Source organism: Haemaphysalis longicornis, unplaced genomic scaffold, assembly GCF_048455015.1.
Source record: "Haemaphysalis longicornis isolate Haplotype H1 unplaced genomic scaffold, Haemaphysalis longicornis Haplotype H1 scaffold_14, whole genome shotgun sequence".
Taxonomy (NCBI): Eukaryota; Metazoa; Arthropoda; class Arachnida; order Ixodida; family Ixodidae; genus Haemaphysalis; species Haemaphysalis longicornis.
This window is the reverse complement of record NW_027526245.1, coordinates 53,860,370-53,878,585: the sequence shown is the minus strand read 5'-3', so window position 1 is coordinate 53,878,585 and position 18,216 is coordinate 53,860,370. Positions and strand designations below refer to the sequence as shown.

The 18,216-nt window shown below is 46.0% G+C and overlaps 1 long non-coding RNA gene across 1 annotated transcript; it reads left to right on the top strand.

The window, feature by feature from the left end:
* Positions 1-8,757: 8,757 nt before the first annotated feature.
* On the top strand, positions 8,758-17,634 carry LOC144165277 (uncharacterized). Its single transcript, XR_013321433.1, has 3 exons — positions 8,758-8,894; positions 14,275-14,341; positions 17,367-17,634. It is a non-coding gene; the product is annotated as an uncharacterized LOC144165277 (long non-coding RNA).
* The last annotated feature ends 582 nt before the right edge of the window (positions 17,635-18,216 follow it).

Genomic DNA, 18,216 nt, shown 5'->3' with positions numbered 1-18,216 from the left:
GCTGCCCTCCATCGTGAGCCTCTGGAAATGCCCAATCATCGCTTTCTGTCTCAGTTTCGCCATTCCTCACACAGGTGGCGACCCTATTGTTACTCGAGCTCGTCGCAGCGAGCCCAGCTGGTTCTTTCCTCGGCAGTTTCTCAAAATTGTACCCCTTTTCGCTTAACAGCTGATCCGACCTGTTAGAGAATAGGTACCCTTACTCCGGAAGTAGTTGTGGGGATACTGCTGCCTGTGTCACAAGTTCACCAAACGGACCTCCGATGCTGACCTTAGCAATCGGCAGGCGCACGTTTCGTGCTCCTACGGCTGGCTTCACCCAACCACACTGCCCCGTTAGCTGATCCGGTTCAACGTACGAAGGGTGGACCATGTCTACCGTCGCCGCGGAGTCGCGAAGAACTCGGCACGGTTTACCGTTGACGACAAGCTCACGTACGTACGGCTCCAGAAACTGCCTGCTGTCCTCACTCTGATCTAGTACGTGAAAGACTAGTTTTCCCTTTTTGCAACTAGCGGCGAAATGTCCCGTCTCGCCGCAGATGTAACACGCAGCCTGTCTGCGCGCTTGAAAAGCTTTCTTTCTGCGCTGCTCCTCAGCGTCTGCTGCTCTCTTTTTGTCATCGTGGCCAGTTTCTCTATCCCCGACAACGACTTTCCTTGCTCCACCGTCTACCTGGGGAGCTCTGCCTTTCGGCCCTCACTTATCAGGCCTCGGCCTGAACTCTTTTTGGCCGTCTTTCGGCCCCTGCGCACCTCGACGTGCGACAAACTCTTCGGCTAGCTGAGCTTCCTGATCCACAGTACTTACCCGTGGCCTATCTTGCACCCAGAGTCTCAGGTTTTCTGGTAGACGGCGGTAAAACTGCTCAAGACCGAAGCACTCAACTACCTTGTAGTGCTCTCCGAAAGCCTTCGCCTCTTTGAGTCACTCTTCCATATTTGCCCTCAGCTTGTAGGCGAACTTCGAGTACGACTCGCCCCTAGCTTTATCGGCTTCACGGAACTTCTGGCGAAATGCCTCTGCTGACAGCCTGTACGTCCTCCGCCTCCTCCTTTGGCAAGCGGGCCATCACGTCGGATGCCTCACCTGGCAAAAGCGTAAGCAGCTTTTGCGGCCATGAGTCTCGGCTAAACTGTGCCCTCTCACACGTACGCTCGAAGTTGACCAAAAAAAGACCGATGTCTTCTCCTACCTTGTAGGGTCGCATTAGGTCACACATTCGCAACGTAGGTCGCTCAGTCGCAGCAGACTGCACGCTGCTGCCACTCTGACGTCTAGGTCGATACGCCTCGACGTCTAGGCGCTTCATTTCCAGCTCATGCTGTCGCTCCTGTTCTTGCCTTCTATCCTCGCGTTCCTGTTCTCGCTTTCTTTCCTCGCGTTCCTGTTCTCGCTTTCTTTCCTCGCGTTCCTCTTCGCGCTTTCTTTCCTCGCGTTCCTCACGCTGGCGCACAGCCTCTGCAGCCTGACGTTTAGCGGTGTCCCTGCCATTGATCGTCTCAATGCACTCAGACAGCTCGTCATCGTCAGCCCCAACAGCGAGTATAGCCTGTATCAACTCTGGCTTTCTCAGCGCGTCCGTAACATCCAAGCGCAACTCTTTTGCAAGCTCCAACAACTGCGGTTTTTTCAACGCCTACAAATTCATGGACGATCTAGAGTACTGCTTTCCCACTGCTCCAAAAATGTTTTGCGCGAATAACCCACGCGACAAAAACACACGCCCTACCAGCTATCCTCAAAAGCCTGGTAAAACTCAGAGAAGAAAAGCCCCGCACTCACCCTTGACCGCCGTGAATTCTGCGAAGTCCGAAGCCGCCTTGACGTCCGTGGTGTTGGGTCTCGCACCGCTGACTCCAGGTGTTACGAAGTTGTCATCCGACCGCTGCCAACTAGATGTTGCAACCGTGAAGGCCGACTGCAGCCGGGAAGACGTCCAGAGCTGATAGGCCAACGTCACTGTGTACTTCATAGCGAGAGGTGAGCCGAAGCCAAAAAAACATACAATGCCCCGACGGGCGAGGTTACAATACAGGACTCGAGCAGAGCGACCGCATTGATTCGCTGCTGAGGCAGGAATGATTTTCAGTGTTTGGGCTGCTTCTATTTATACCCAAAAGCAGCAACCGTCAAAACTCCAAGTAGCAACACGCCACGAACGTCACAGACACACACAACGCTCTTTCCACAGTTGGTGAGTCATCGATGGCCTCGTTGCACGTGGAGTCCGAAAGAGGGGAGAGAGTGTCCTTCAAACATGCTGAGACATGGCTCGCCGGGCATGTCGAGGCGTGACTCACCGACGTGCTGGCACCTGACGGCTGGGCGCACGTCCGAGAAGAATGCCTGGGCGCGCCGCCGAATGTTGATCGCGCCGATAGCGAAACGTCTGAGCCGAGAATGTCGCGACACTGACACGCTGGCGCCTGCGCACGTGGTGGCTTCTCACGTGGTGGCTGATGCGGGAAAATACGGCGGCGTTGGCTGATTCGTAACACGACACACGTGATAGATACACAGAAGTCGCCTTGGCTAGATTACAGATAGGGCACTCACATGCAACACACTCGCACCTGCTCACTGAATCTCCAAGACCTATGTGCAGCAGGTGCGGAGGGGCCATAACCGTGATTCACATCCTCATACAATGCAAGGCACTAGAAACAACACGACACAAACACTTCGCACAACTATACTCGCAATACATTCCGCTACACCCATCGTACTTCTTTGGGGACGACCCCATAATAACCCACAAGCGTACTTTTAAGTTTCTTAGCGATGTCCAGTTTTTACACTTCGTTACTTACAATGCATACTGACATCGTGGCCCTTTACACCAGTCATCTACACTGTCTTTTATGTCATTCCACAGAACATTTTTGTTAAATGATTTACATTTACGATCACTTCGTCCTTATAAAACAACTTTTCCTTGGTGCTCTTTGCCCTTAGTCGGCCTTGCGTCATGACAATGCAATCATCATCATATTCTTCCATTGAGGTCCACTGTTGGATAGAATATACCCGCTAGCGAGCCCCTTGAACCCTTCTGCTGTCCTAACTTCTATTAACCCTATCATATCCCTCCTAATGTTGAGAGATCCTCTAGTAGTATAGCTAAGCTTCCCTCGCTAGACAGAGTGCCCGATTCAAACGATGCCAGGGTCAAGTAACCTCTCCGGACCCAAAGACTCTCAGCATCCTGTGCCGTGTCGCTGTTTTGACCGCTGCCGTTGACAGGTGCTCTACAGTTGCTAGGGACTGAGGGCCGAGAGTTGAATTGGTTAAATGGCTCTGGTCTGTGCTAGTTGGTACATCTTCGGTGGGAATCAGCTTGAATAAAACGAACACAAAAGGGAGAGGGAGTAACACGACACACTGCTGTCACGACACACGACAGCAGTGTGTCGTGTTACTCCCTCTCCTTTTTGTGTTCGTTTTATTCAAGCTGATTCCCACCGTTGAATTGGTTATTCATGGGAAGTGGTGCAAACTTCTACACCAGGGTGGCCAAATCTTTCTCTGGTGCGGGAGTGCTGGTTCCGCCCCTATGGGCCTCCCTAGCATGGTTGAACCTTTTTAGTGTAGCCTGTTTGGTATCTAGGATGGTAGTTACTTCCGGAGCAGGCAGCAGTCCATACCTGCATGGGTTGGACATAGAGAGCCAGACGAAAAATGGCAGCGGCTTAGCACAGCTAACCTTGGATATGCAAAGAAAAAGTTTTGCTTAGTCTGGTTTAATCTTGGTTTTGCTTACTTAACCTTTGATTTTAGGTGTATTGCCGACCACGTGTCAATGTCGTTCGGTTCTGTGCAACGCTCACAGAAGGAGGCCGGGCGAATGTGGCGTTCGTCTTCGCCGGGCGCGGTACGATTTACGTTGCCGAGCCAACCCAGCGCCGCATGCATGGGAGGCTGCGGGAAGTGGTCTGCTGCCTCGGCCGCAGCGGCATCGGCGACCAATGCTTGTTCGGCACAGAACCTCTGAAAGCGTGGCCTTGGGCGCAGCGCCGATAGCGTGCCCGGCGAATAAAGTGATACGCTTCGAGGAGTGGGTCGCCGGGGGTGTGTCTCCGGTCAAAAGGTCGTTTGCTTATCCTCCACGAAATCGCTGGGAGAAAGTAGTCAAGCTTTGGGTCAAAATATCGAGAGAGCGAGAGAAGTTCCCCCCCGACGACATTTCCGCGGACGCCTGCAGGGATATTGAGCCGGCGTTGGTCAGTTTCGCTTCTTTTACATGTGATTCCGAAGCAGTAAGCTGACACGCTGGCTTACTGACGAGATTCAGTGACGTCTGGTGATTGGAAAGGTCAACCACTTCCATGCTCATGTGTATAGCGACGAAAAAACGGCTAGTTTGAAGGCCAGCTGGCCCAAGATAAGCTGAGCTCCTCACGTGGCGCTCTGCTGGCTAGTTGGAAGCTCACACGAATAGCTCTGTCTAAGCGTGTGTCATAAATGGAATCTTCTCGAACGTGCCGTGAGGGTTTGTTTACATTTCGGATTTTGGCTGCAGCTATACGAAAAATGCGCCTGGCGAGCTCATTTAACTAGTGAAACTATGTGAGCAGCACCCGTTCGGAGAGATCTAGCAACAATGAACGATCAAGAGTGCTTTTGTCAAAAAACAGTTTTGCATAACGGTAGGTTTCGACCTCGAGAAGGCTTATGACACCGCTTGATGTTACGGCATCGTAAGACCTGTAATATGGTAAGCGACCTCAAATATAGGGCAATCTACTAACCGCAAAAAGAAGCTAAATGTTAGGAGAATACTTCGGGTTAGAGTATGTTGCGCACCCTCCACTTACACGTGCAAAAAATGACGTGCCTCAAGGGGCACTTCTTAGTTTCTCACTGTGTAATGTGAAAATACCTCAATTGGAAAGACACTCCTGTCAACAGTTTCTTGCACAGTGTACATCGACGATGTGCACAGATTCTTAAACTCTTCCTGCTGCGAATTTAAACTTCAAACTCGCTGGCGTGGCTGGGATGACGGGATACAAATTTAACCCAGAAAAACTTCTGTTGTATTCTTGAGGAGCCGTGGGATGTGGCTGTACTCTTACATTGCTTTTACTGGCTTATCAATGCTAGTGATACCGAACACAACTTTTTAGGCACAGTACTCGAAAAAAAAAAACGAACAGTCATTACACAAACAAAACGTCAATAAGGGCAAATGCTTCCAAACAATATTTTTGAGTTCTTCCCTGGTCTGTTTGCTGCAGGAAAATTTCTGGCGCGTGCTTTTGGCAGCTTGGTAAATTCACAAATTGACTGCGGTAGTGTCGTGTATTCGTCAGCAAAGGAAACGGCATTGCTAACTGCTAACGCTGAAGCCAGGGCTGCACTTGGTGATTCGCCTTACATAGGGAGCTTTCCGTACTAGGCAAGTCCAAAGTCTTTACCTAGGGTGCGATAAATGGTCCTTGAATCTTCAGGGAACATACACAGACTCGCTTTAAGCTTTTACATTCAGTTTGACTAACCGTATTTTATATTTCGGTCATTTCGTTGTGTCCTCACTACAAATCCTTTTAAATCGTGCATTTATTTTCTGCCCTTCGCATGTAGCCTGAACGAGGACACATCGGGACTTGCGGTCTGCATTTAAGACAAACACAGATAATTGTTTAGTTATCCCTTTCCACCATAGACCCTCTGGCTAGTATGTTGTGATTTATGTCTTATCGAAATTGAGATGTTATTTCCAAGAAGGGCGATTCTGCAGCACGACTCACCTCTGGAGCAAAATACCAATGTGGTGAATTCTACGTCGTTGCTTTAAACAAAACCATTACTACTGTGTCTTGTGCAGCACACGGGCCGAATTTTATTCCCTGCATGACTATGCCCTCAAATATATGCATTTTCGTGGCAGACGAGTGCGGCGTTTATGTGGTTGTGCATCCCATTTCATAAAACATTCGAAGGCAAGTCGTTTGCAGAGATTCATTGAGTGTGGCGCGCGCATTCTAATTTAGGTGCCGCGTAAACACCACAACGACAACCATGTTTTCATTTCCATTATGCCCACAACTAGAACTACCGGTATCCTGAGTTTCCCAGCACTCTGGCACCGCGGGTAATGAGGTGGCGCATTGGCGGGACGCCGCTGTTGCTCTGAACAGCACGGTAGACATCAAAAACTTCCGAATATCGACATCAAGCCGCTCATCACAAGAAAACTTCATAAAACATGGAAAGAATAATGTATTACACAGGCAGACAACAAACGACTCGCAATAAAACGACACTTAGGACGATAGACTACCGAGTCACGCGACAGATTCATCAAGGTCACCTCAGCTAGATTACGGATAGGCCACGAGCATTCAACACTTTCCCACCTACTCGGTGGCTCTTCAAAACCCCTGTAAAGCAATTAATATTCCAATTCAATGCCCTGCAGTAGGAACGACAAGAACGAAACAGTTCCCAGAACTCTAAAGAAACCGGATTCCACTCCAGCCGTAGTTATTTTTGTAAAATGACCGCATGATGCACATATGCGCGTCATTAGTTTTAAACTGCGATAAAATTGGCCAACCTCATTTTTATCACACATGTCAACCTGGCTCCCTACACCAGCCATCTTAATTGCATTTTATTTCACTTCACTTTTATTCTTACTGACGGATTTTAGTATTTACACTACTTTAATAAATAACTTTTTTGGCGTTATTTTCCCGCATTCATTCTTGCGCTGTAAAACTTTCAAACATCATCATCATAAACTTGGCCTTATAGAATGCTTCCGAAGTTGCGGCCTCTCGGTACTGTCCAGCTCATTCCGATCGCAGTATGGAACTCTTTGTGGTAAGGAACGCCTCCAAAATAGCCGCAAGCTTGCTACGGATGCCGACGTGGGTGACGGCTTTTCCTATTTTCGTAAGAGACGGAATCTATTTACAATGCTGGCATGAGAGCGCGAGCTGAGGCCTTGCCACCCAGTGCTTCATCGTCGCCGGCGTGGGTCCCCTGGAGCCATGTGCCAGTGCCCACCTCTGCCTCCCGTAAATTCTCCCCTCGTTGAAGGCGATGATACCGGTCGAGGTAACGGTACCTGGAAAGGTGAAACAATGGTGAGATGAAACGGGAATGTAAAGTGAAGACCTTGCAAGAACGGATCATGGAACATTGGATCACAGAACATTGGCCCCGGAATTGCTTTGTTGGCCGGCGCCATAAAGAAAAGTCCGAAGCCCCTGGACGCACTTCGGAAAACGGGGCAGAGGAAGCGCACCGTTGTGTCGTCAGGTCGCGGCTAATCGCGCCTGGTCTGGTCTTGGCAAATCAATGGCGTGGGACAGAGGGCTGGGGAACGGGCGCGTCCATGGCTCACCGGGGATAGGACGGCCGAGGGGATGCGATACCTTCGAGGCGATCTCTTCAGGAGCCGAGACGGGGTGAAGCTTGGGAACCAGTGTGAGGACGAAGACCCCACCCTCCATCTATGTTAGGTCGTGGCAGGAATAACAAAGACAGCGATAATTAGTGGAGATGCGATCTATTTATGAATTGACGGAACCTATTTATAATACAGCCATTAGAGCTCGAGCTGAGACCGTGCCACCCAGTGCTATATCGTCCTCGGCAAGGGTCCCCTGGAGCCGTGTGCCAGTGTCCACCTCTGCCTGCCGTAACACTATGAAAAGGCTACTCCAACCTTTGCCTGGCTTTGCTTGGCAAATTGCTTTCAGGACAGTTGAAAACTAGAAGGCCTGTAAATACGCTAGTTGCTCAATAGCTGGAAAGTCACAGTTGGTCCCGACGTGGAATTTAAATTCGTTTGAATTTTGTAGTTATGCCAAGCCTGGAGAAGCACACAGTGATAATATTCAAAACTGTAGTTTTGCGAGCAAGGTGAACGTTCGTTGGCAGCAAAAATAAATTGCAGCGTATCTTGCGTCAAATCTGAAAAAAACATTTCACATTTCAAGCAAAAAAATACAATATTGTAGCGACTACCGGCACTTATTTAGCGCCAATAAAGCTACCTACAGCATGTATTTACCCATCGTTTAGTTTTAAAGGTCCCCATTCAATTCGTCACCTCGTAAACCTATTGAAGCAACTGTAGTTGTGATACACAAATCCTTCAACCGTGTGGACAAGGTTTTTCCCAACATTTTTCTTCTTTTCGAGAATATTTTCTTGGCCTGGCCAGGCGGCAGCTACGGTACTTGGCTTCTCAACCCTTAGAATATTTCAACACACCAAAGCACGCCGTACACAAATGCCCATCCCTGATCACAACACAAGTTCATGCAAATGCGCACGTTTTTAGCTATCATTGGCAAGGTTAATTTGAATTTCAACTGTCGCGTTCATAATATTTTGCTGACAACACCAATCCTTCTATGAGCCACACAAAAGAGAGGGGATTTTTGTTTTGCTGCAAAGGCCTTGGGTTGGCCCTGACGAATCCCCTTGCCTGCTGCTCCCAAGACAGAACCGAGAGTTTTACGAAAAAAGGAGGTACAGCTGACAAAAACTTCTACATCAATAAAAAACGACCTGCTGTTGAATGACGTTGGGCACTATATTTTGCACATTTCTTCAAATGCATATAATAGGCCTACAATATCGCCGATGTAATGGTCAGCCAGAACCGACGCTGGTGGACAATTCAATAGGTGAATAAAGGATGACGTATTCTCGCTCCACTTTGTTTTTAGGGTCGTGTAACATTGACGTGAACTTGCTTTTAAAGCCATGTTACGCGCAGAATATTTAACTAGGATTGGATTGGTCGGCGACATAACTGCAGCTGTTAATTTAGAACCATCAGCGTTCTCCAGCATTCGGCTCTTTACTTATTTCACAGTATGAAGAATTACGCCTCTTTGATGATTATTGCCACTCTTGCTGCAGTCATGTGAGTACCTTCTTTAGATATTTGGCAATGAAGACAGCAAACGGGCGATGTGCATTAACTGCTAAGTCATATAGCCCTGCACATTCAGGGTGCCTATGTGACATTAAAATTCGGCATTATTTGGTCGCATCTGTTCACGCTGTTCTGTTATTACAAAGCGTATGGGAGTTGCCCAAGCGCCATTTTGGGATTTCAAATACGTTGGGCGTGCGGCAGATAGCGAGTTTAAATTTCGTATTTATAGCAGAAAGGCGCGTTTGCAAGATTTTTTCAAGTAAATTATGACTGCCGAAATTCTCTGCCATGGAAAGCTCTTATAAATTGTTACGATTTGTACGATTGTACGACAAGGAAAGTTGCTTTTATTAGATATATGCCGAAATGAACAATTTGGAGGGAAAAAAACTCGTGGTTTGGAGAAGCTTCAACATATCCTTGGGTAAATTCTGGGCTGTTTTTAGAGCAATCTCCTTATTGTACATAGATTTTATGCATCTTCTTCCTCTGGAGGGCCATATCGCAAAAAACGCTGTCTGCAAAAATTTTACATATAAGAAATATACATTTTTCCTCACAAAAAGCAGTCATTGCAACGCAAACATGACGTGCTCGCTCCAAGATGAATTTACGAATGCATGCGAATTGCGTTAGTTGGTACAAAAGCACACTACAGAAAACACTTTTCCATAACTAGTACTCCGAGAAATGGCAGTCTTTCCCCTTGTCAGCAGGAAAGCCTGAAAATGTTGCATAGGACATTTACGTTTTCGCTCCAGAATCCGAGATGCAGCGCCATTATTTGTCATACTTGGAAGCAAGGCTTCCTAAAGGTTTTTGCGGAATTTAGGGGATACCATTCCAAAGCGGTTGCGATGAGCCTTGAGAGCCGCACTAGCAGCAAGAGTGGAGATGGGCACGGCCCTTTTAATAAGCCACTAAGGAAAGTGGTTTTTTTTCAAGTAAATCTTTCTAACGTGCGCAAAGCTTTTTTTCATGAATTGCTGCATTTTTACCCGACATCACCCGAGGCCACAAATTTCATCAACCGTTGAGTTGCGACCCCCCTTGTACGGCGCAAATGTTCAGTTAAACGCTGTGATAATTTGCTCACTGCTCTTAAAACGCTTTAAACATACCGAACCATTCATGTTCGCGAAAATGGGGTAGAAGAACATGCTTAGAAAATTTTACACAAACATCATTGGACATGAAAAATAAATAACACGCCGGATTGCCTCTGCTCGAAACCAAGCCGCTAGGATAGGGACCAGTTCATCTCACATACACAAAGTTCCAAGGGCGCACTACGTTGTAAAGCTTTTCAAAATGATTTTAGTGTTTAAAGTGGAGGACTAGCTTCCCCTAGGTGGTTTCACTTCAATATCGCGTAGGAAACTGAATGGCGCCACCGGGCAAAAACAACACCCTGTAAAGTATTACGTGGCCCGCACTTAAATTTCGGTTTGTTGCGAAAGAAGAGAGGAAAATCTATTTCAAGGGCTGTTCCTGCCTTTTCCTAATGTTAGACACTATTTGATGGCAACAGAATTTGCGACTGACGTGTAGTCGCAAACAGTTATTCTCCCGAATCTTTAGATATGCAGATGCTGGCTTAGGTCCTTTTTTTTGGAGCCGCGTGCTTGAGGCGTCATGAAGCAGTTTCCATAAAACTCTACCATGGTTGTGACGCGTACGTTCCATGCATACGAACACAAGCTCTAACATGCACGCAATCTTCTCCACCAAATTTATACACGGTACACGGCAGTGTGTTTAGGAACTCGTGAACACCTGCTGCCCATTCATCAACAACTGTGGGGTCTAACCTATGCACAAGGATTGCAGTTGCTTTATAATTCCAGCAAAACGGCGTTTCTCGTACGCTGCGGGCACAGCGGGCAAGCGTGCTTTGCGTTTCAAACGACTTAGCGGGCATATTTTTCGTGGGAAACCTATAAACTTAGTGCTTTTTTTTAAATTGCGTTTGAGAAATCCCGCCTGGTTGTCGGTCACGACCACCACCATGTGGCTGACGTAAAAACATGCGTTCGTATCGCGTAGTGGCGTCAAGGATTACAGTCAAACCCGTTTATAGCGAACTGCTATATGCGCCGCGATTAGTTCGATATATCCAATAATTCGATATAGCCGAATTCGCCTATAACGAGCTTATTGTTACGAGTTCGCAATTTGGGGGAGCCCCTCCACCGCCGCCGCCTCCCCAACTCCGCCATCCGGGTGTGCAGAAACGAACACAGTACAGTAGCCATTACCATACCAAAATAATCTATTTATTGCAAGTAATAAAGCTACTTTCCGCCTTAACTGCTGACGTTGCAAAAAAGAAATCCGTGATTTCTGTTTTCACTTTCGTTTTGGCGGCTTCAACTAGCATACCATTCTCTAGACGAAACATTGTTTGCACCAGTTGGAGTCCGCGTCCTCAAAAATCTAAGAAGCATTGGCGGAGCACATCGACTGCCCAAAGCGCTTCATTATAATCGTCGGACGGATTTCACTCGCGACATCGTCGGGAACGTTGGCGAGCGTTGGCCCACAGTTCACCGGGAACGTTGCCCACAGTTCACCGATGCTGCTATCTTGGTCCGGACTCGCTGATTGCGCGGGTTCCGTCGCGAGTCCCGCGCGTCGGAAACAGTTACGGAAAGTATTGAGAGTCACGTTGCTCCGTGCGAGGCGCAATGTCTCAGTCGCGGCTCTTGCTCCGTGGTCGCAACCAATCCACATCTCAATCACCGCTCTGAGATCATGCGTTTTCGCGGCCATTCTAGCGCCCAGAGTTCGATATATCGGATGTGAAATTCATTATAAGGAATTTGTTTCCCATGTATTTCCGTAAGTGAAATATTTTTGTTCGATATGTAGCATAATTCGCTCTATCGGGGTTCGTCATAGCTAGGTTTGACTGTATATTTTATTGCATTTTACGACTTTACCTGAGGTCTACCCAACGTTCTTCTATGAGACTGTTATTACCTCTTGCATTATCATCGCACCACAAGGGTATGTTATTCCGGGCAGTATAATAGAGAGAAGCCCCATTTTTTTTTCTCCTAAGAAAGAAAGAATGCACAGAAGGGGACGCAACATTGCCTATGTTGAAAAACTAAACCAGGCATGTATAATGAATGTACCTCTACTGAAAAACAAATATTTTTATACCATTAGTGCTGCGTTTTCGCACAGGTTTTTAAGAGATAATGTTTTCTCCGGTTTTGCTCTAAAAATCTCTGGCGGTGCAAAGAGAATGAATCTAGAGGACACCATGCCCGTTTTCCAACGTTCTCCTCTGCGACAGCCAGCGGGGTCAGGTACGAGAAGAGTAATTAGTACCGAGAGGCTTGCTTGATTCGGCACAAATATGCGGCAGTGATCAGTGACGAAGGTATCTCCAATTGAATAGAAATTAACGTACAGGTGGCAATATGTGATCTCCACAACAATCACACATTCCGGTTACAACAGCAAAATACTTTTGACATGCATAAACTTTTGAAATGTTGTACCAAGTATCCTAACAACACGCTGTACATAAACATCTCTTTTTACAAAACACATGGTACCGGAACCACAAACATCACACATCTCGTTTTCAAATAAATGCAAATCGGACGGAGCGTTTGGCTCTCTGTAAATGTAAGGACTGAGAAAAAAAATTACAATAAGAAATCATTTAACAATATACACCTATGTTATTGTGCTGCAGGTGCCACACCTAAATCCAAAACCTACGAACTTCCACCGATGGTACGCCATTTAAAAAAAGCGACTAAAATGTTTAAACTCACTGCATGAGGTTAATCCATTGTACAGCAATGATTTATAGCATGAGGTTATTCCATTGTACAGCAATGATCTACATACGCCTTGAAAGAAAGTTAAAGTCAGTAGATGTAAAAATGCTGTTTGGTAGGCTCAGCACAGTATGTCCAGTGCACACCCTTCCAAACAGACATTCTTTGAGTTCATAAGCTGAAACCCTAATACAAAAATTGTCCAAACAGCTTACATTGAAGGGGATTTCAATGCTCCCGATCAACCTGGTTGGTCATAACATGTAGGTGTCATGGACGAACAATTAAAGCAAATGATCCCATACAGAAAAATACGAAAATAATGATTCTCAATCTACTGATTGTAGCACCGAGGAAATAAATTGCAAATCTTTGAGCAAGATATTTTAGAGAAAGGCGCATCTGGGAATCACTGACTGATCTGGGACAAACTGTTTGTAAATCCATAAGCCTCTACTGCTGAAGTTTTAACGGATATTAAAAGTCTGTTTAGTAATGCTAGAGACGCACACGGAGACGTTCATAAGAGGAGACAGTGCATGTGCAGTCATGTTCCTTAATCGGAACACCCATCGAAGATTTCACACTTGTCAATGCCTTCAACCAAATTTGAGCAGCAACGCACTATATATGGAAACAAGCCCTAAGTTAATTCACTTAGACCCTCGGCTGAGAAATTATCGTGAATACTCAGCAAAAGGTGAAAGTGAAGGACGTATGCGTGTCGCCAGTGAAAATGAATCTGTGCAATACAGAGGAAGTGTGGTGACGATGATGGTAGTGGTGGAGCTGAAGTTCTATTTGAAGTGAAGAAACATTTGCGCTAGAAAGTGGTAGAAGCCCCCGGCCAACATTTCTGCGGCGGCTGCTGTCTTGCGTGCCTGGTTAACCAACTGTCACTAGTCCCCTGGGTCCGAGCTCGTCAGCGCGGCCTTTCATTCCTCAAGGTTTGAGCTGCAAATAATAAAGGCCGTTTCTAAGCCATGCGATAATCAGAGCTCTACTGATAATACTGTAGGAAACGAGGTTACATATTGTCTTCACTGCTTTGATCACTTGAATTCTCATTGCGATGACAGGCAGTATAAGGGGAATAACCTTCAAAAAGTTTTTTTTTGGAAGTTTGACGTCCAGTAAATAAAGATAATGCATGTTCGGGGCTATAAACACTAATGATCACGTGTATGTCAATAGACGCCACATTATAGGCAACAGGAACGCATTCAGTAACATCGATAATTACAGTCATAGTGTTTACAATAACCACGCCTATTTCCGTCGTCTGACCGGGATACCTACCCCGGCACTGCAGTACAGAGTAGTTTTAGTGTAGTAGAAAGCAAAGTTTCAGTCTATCTCGTAACATGCATAGTTTCTGCCTATGAAGATACAAAACTTTGCAGAGAAAACTGGGCTAAGCTGCAGAAATAGTTTCATAATTTGGAGTAGTTTGGAAAACAGCAAGCATATCTCTATTTTAATGTGGCTTATAATCTTTCTAATCATTAGAATTGTTTGACTTATTATTGTTATGGTTTTGATTTCTTTTTACATCGTATCTTCAGGTCAGGAGTGGACCCAGTCGAAGGCTATAATCCTGTACTACAACCTGCACTACAATGTTCCGGAAGAGTAAGTGTTCACAAATTATAAAGAATTCCTTCCCCGCTCTCTGTATTTGGTGTTTCGACGTAACCTTGTTGGGGCATTTACCCGTATTTCAATCTATCTATGACCTGGGTCGAATCCGCCCCTCTGAACACGGAAACGCTACTCAACAAAACGGGCCGGGGAACGCAGCCGTAAATACTCTCGATTGTGAAGGTGGCTTTATAATGCACCTGGACAGAGAAAAGCACAAGTTACAACACAATTCGCTGGTTATGGTAGAAAGGTTGGTTATGTAGAAAGGTTATGTAGAAAGGATGGCACCTCCCCTCTTACCTGCTAGAGGAGTATCTTGATGCTATTCAAAGCCCCATCTCTTTATCTGCTGGAATGCCTCTTTAAAGGTTATGAAAGTGAAGGGTTATAATGAGCTCCAGTACTAGTTCCTTTCCCTTCAGTGAGGTGAACAGTTTTTTTGCGCTCTGTGAGATAATATAGCTCTAATTGTCTCCCAAGTTGCAGCATATTATGGTAAGGAGAAAGTTGCTAGTTACAAACACGCAATAATGCTGACTACGTCCCGTAGGTATTAGCGGGGTGATAACTGTTTCAGCTTAGGACCCCTAAATGCCCACTTTTTCTTCTCTTCATACGGACTAGCGCACGAGTCGTAATTGGCTGAACAAACAAAATGGGGTTCCGTGCTGATACTCTGTGGCACTCTGCTGCATTACTCAGCAGACATTACTGCAACTCCGGGAAGTCCCAGTATCTGGTAAAAGTGCTCCACATGTTTAAAAAACGTTTTCTGTGATACACGCATACACCGATTTTTACACGAAGTAATACGATCAACTCATACTAGTGACATTTTTAATCTCCATAAGTAAACATAGGGATGCAGATTAGTGCCTGTATGTATGTACATGCTACCTCGCATGCCTAAATTCCTACCTCAGGTGAAAAAATACCACCAATAGGGAAAATAATAAAGGAGAAATGACAAGAGTTCAGGTCTGAAGAGTTGGCTGTTTGGCGTAAAGTAAGGTGAAATGGCGAACTACGTACAAGAAACAGTTTGATTTTGGGTCGAGCAAAAGCGAACACACGCGAGTAACTACACGCGAGTAGTAACTAATATTCGTTGTGTCTGGTTTTGTTTGTTGTTGTTGTTTCTACTATTTTTCTAGTCTACGTTGACGCAAGGCAACCGTAGCCTACTACCCGAGGGTCTACAGGAAAGAAAAAAAAATGAAATGAAGTGAATATTAATTATAAACGTTTCTACATTGTCAATGACTTTGGAATAAAACAATTGCACTCTGATTACTAAGCGAGCACGCTGCACCAACGGGACTACCGGACGACCGGGAACACACGATATTAACGCCCACCAAGAGACAACACGTAGAAGATGTATGATAATGCAAGAATTCATAGTAAGGGACAAGAGGCAGGGGATTCAAACACCTATACCCAGCGGCATCACACTAGCATGACGACAAATAAAACCTTGAGAGTCAAACACCGAATGATTTGGGGAGGGAGGAACGTTAGGATGGTTAAGCTCTTACACGGAAGTTTTCTTTTCCTGAAATTAGAAGTTTCTCCGGGGCTGTCGCTGCTTTTATTTTCTGGGAGGGCGCACCACTGGGTTTATCATAGAACAAATAAGCCCTGTTGCGCCGCACAGCACCCGAGAGGCCAAGTAATGATCCCCGTTTCGGGCAGCCATGGCACCACTCTCGGCTCCGCCGTTCTTTCGTTACGCTAGCCAGCATGAAGGTCTTCGGTGAACATACTGCGAATGTTAGCGTTACGGTCAAAATTTGTCCCATTTTTACAACCTATCCATGTGACATTTACTACAAGAACGAAACCTACGTACACAAAAAAAAACACGCCGGAGATGATGTGTGTAAAGTCTGAAGTGTGAAGCTTCAATTTACGCCGACTGCCACTCCTGTGTAGGGTCCCCCAAGTTTTTACAAAAGTTTGTTTGGTGAAGTACGCTGCCTTATCCTCAGCGTGAGGGTACCACGCTTAAACGCCTCATATACTGACACAGTGTCTTCGAGCCTATGTCGAGTCTCTGCATGCTTCGAATGCAGGCACAATTTAAAAAGAATTGCTATAGATATTTAAAATGGGTTTCACCCTTCTTATACCTTCTTCAAGACGCCAGGATATTTAAGAATGCTGTGAAAAATGTCCCGAGCGACGGTTTAAAGTGTATCCCATCCAGTTATTGCATTCCCTTGCAGTACGTAACTTCTCCCTTTTTTTGCCAATAACAACCATTATATTCCCCAATTCGAACATATTGGAAATATTTAAACGTTCACAAACATTTCAAGGTCCTTTGCAGCTCTGCTGAAAGAAGCTACCATTTTACAGAGGTTTTTTTGGCGAAAAGAATTATGCGCCAATTCTCAGCCACAGGTAGAGCATTGGCAATTTTGGTTTGTTTGAAATGCTGTGTTAGCTTTTATATTCCAGATTTGTGACATTGCTCATGTATTGTTATATGATAAAATACTTTTGCTACGCATTGCGCAGTTTTATTAGAGGTAGCAGCACTCCCAACGTCTGTTGCACTTAATAATCGGAGCCCTGTGCCCTACCAAAGTTAAGCGCGAACTATTAAAATTGAAAGCGATGCGGTTCTATCAGAAGGCATTGAGGGTATTCTTATTGTAGAGGAGGCGGCGCTACCACAATATGCCTAGGTAATGAAATGTAATTCGCACAGTAACCGCTTGTATGTCATTCAGGCTCTCACCTTGACGGGTGAAAAAGCAATGGAAATATGCCCGAAAACTGATTTCTTCTCAACATTGTTTCGGTAAATGTTTACTTCAGGGTTTGAAGTTTTTTTTAGTGCAGTTCACGTGTGAACATGGCAGAGCAAGTTAAAACAAAGTTTTTTTTACCTAACTGTTGGAATAGGTGCGCATGTGGAAACATGAGTTTTCAAGTTGCTGCACGCTTTCCGCGATGCTCCTAAGATGATTGTGTCTGATTTATTCTGCGCCCATTTTTCCTCCAGTGTCTGGGGGACCATTTACCACCATCATCGCCTCCATGTGGGCCAAGCCCAGCATGTGAGTGCATTGGCAGGGTGTGCGGCAGTTACGGCGGCTATTCTGGACGTCGCCGCTGACGACCTAGGCTGAGTGACCGCACGAATCATAGCAAGGAACGTCTGGCTGTCAGCGTTGCAAGAAAAATCAATCAATTCTATCAAATGTAGTAGAAATTTAAAACCAGTGCATAAAATTGCGTTGTTTTGTCAATAAATCTGGTAGTGTTCTTTTTGTGTCGTCTGGTAAATATAATTCCTGTTATTACGTGCGTTTTTTCCCTAGATATGTACCGTTCTTACTATGTGTCCGATAAGATCAACCAGGATTGACATTTCTGATCCACCGGAAAAAGCATGTCGGAGAATTATATTTGAAAATACCGAAAGATTAGTGTGCCTCGCAACTATACAGAGAATGTTTATGTAAATAGGCCACCCAGGCGATACACACACACAATGTCCAATTTCACGAGACAGTGTGCGACAAAGAGAAAACATTAGCCTGGGTAGTCACACTCACGTCGGTTTTGTAGGTCGTGGCATCCATGCGTCGGCGACTTCCTCTGCCCAGCCGATTAACCCGATCAGAAGGTGTGGTTCTTAGTTGCGGAGCGCCGTGTGCCAGAGCTTCTCAGAGTTTATTTGTGAGAAGAGATCATGCGGCATGCCTGTGTTGTGCGAGGTAGGGGGGCATGTTCGCTGCACAGGTTGCAGGCCCCGCTTGGGTAGAGGCGTGAGCGCACTTGGGTCAGACGGTGCGGGTTGGGTTGCTTGTTCGCAGTCAACTTCAAATGTGAGCTTTCAAGTTATCCAC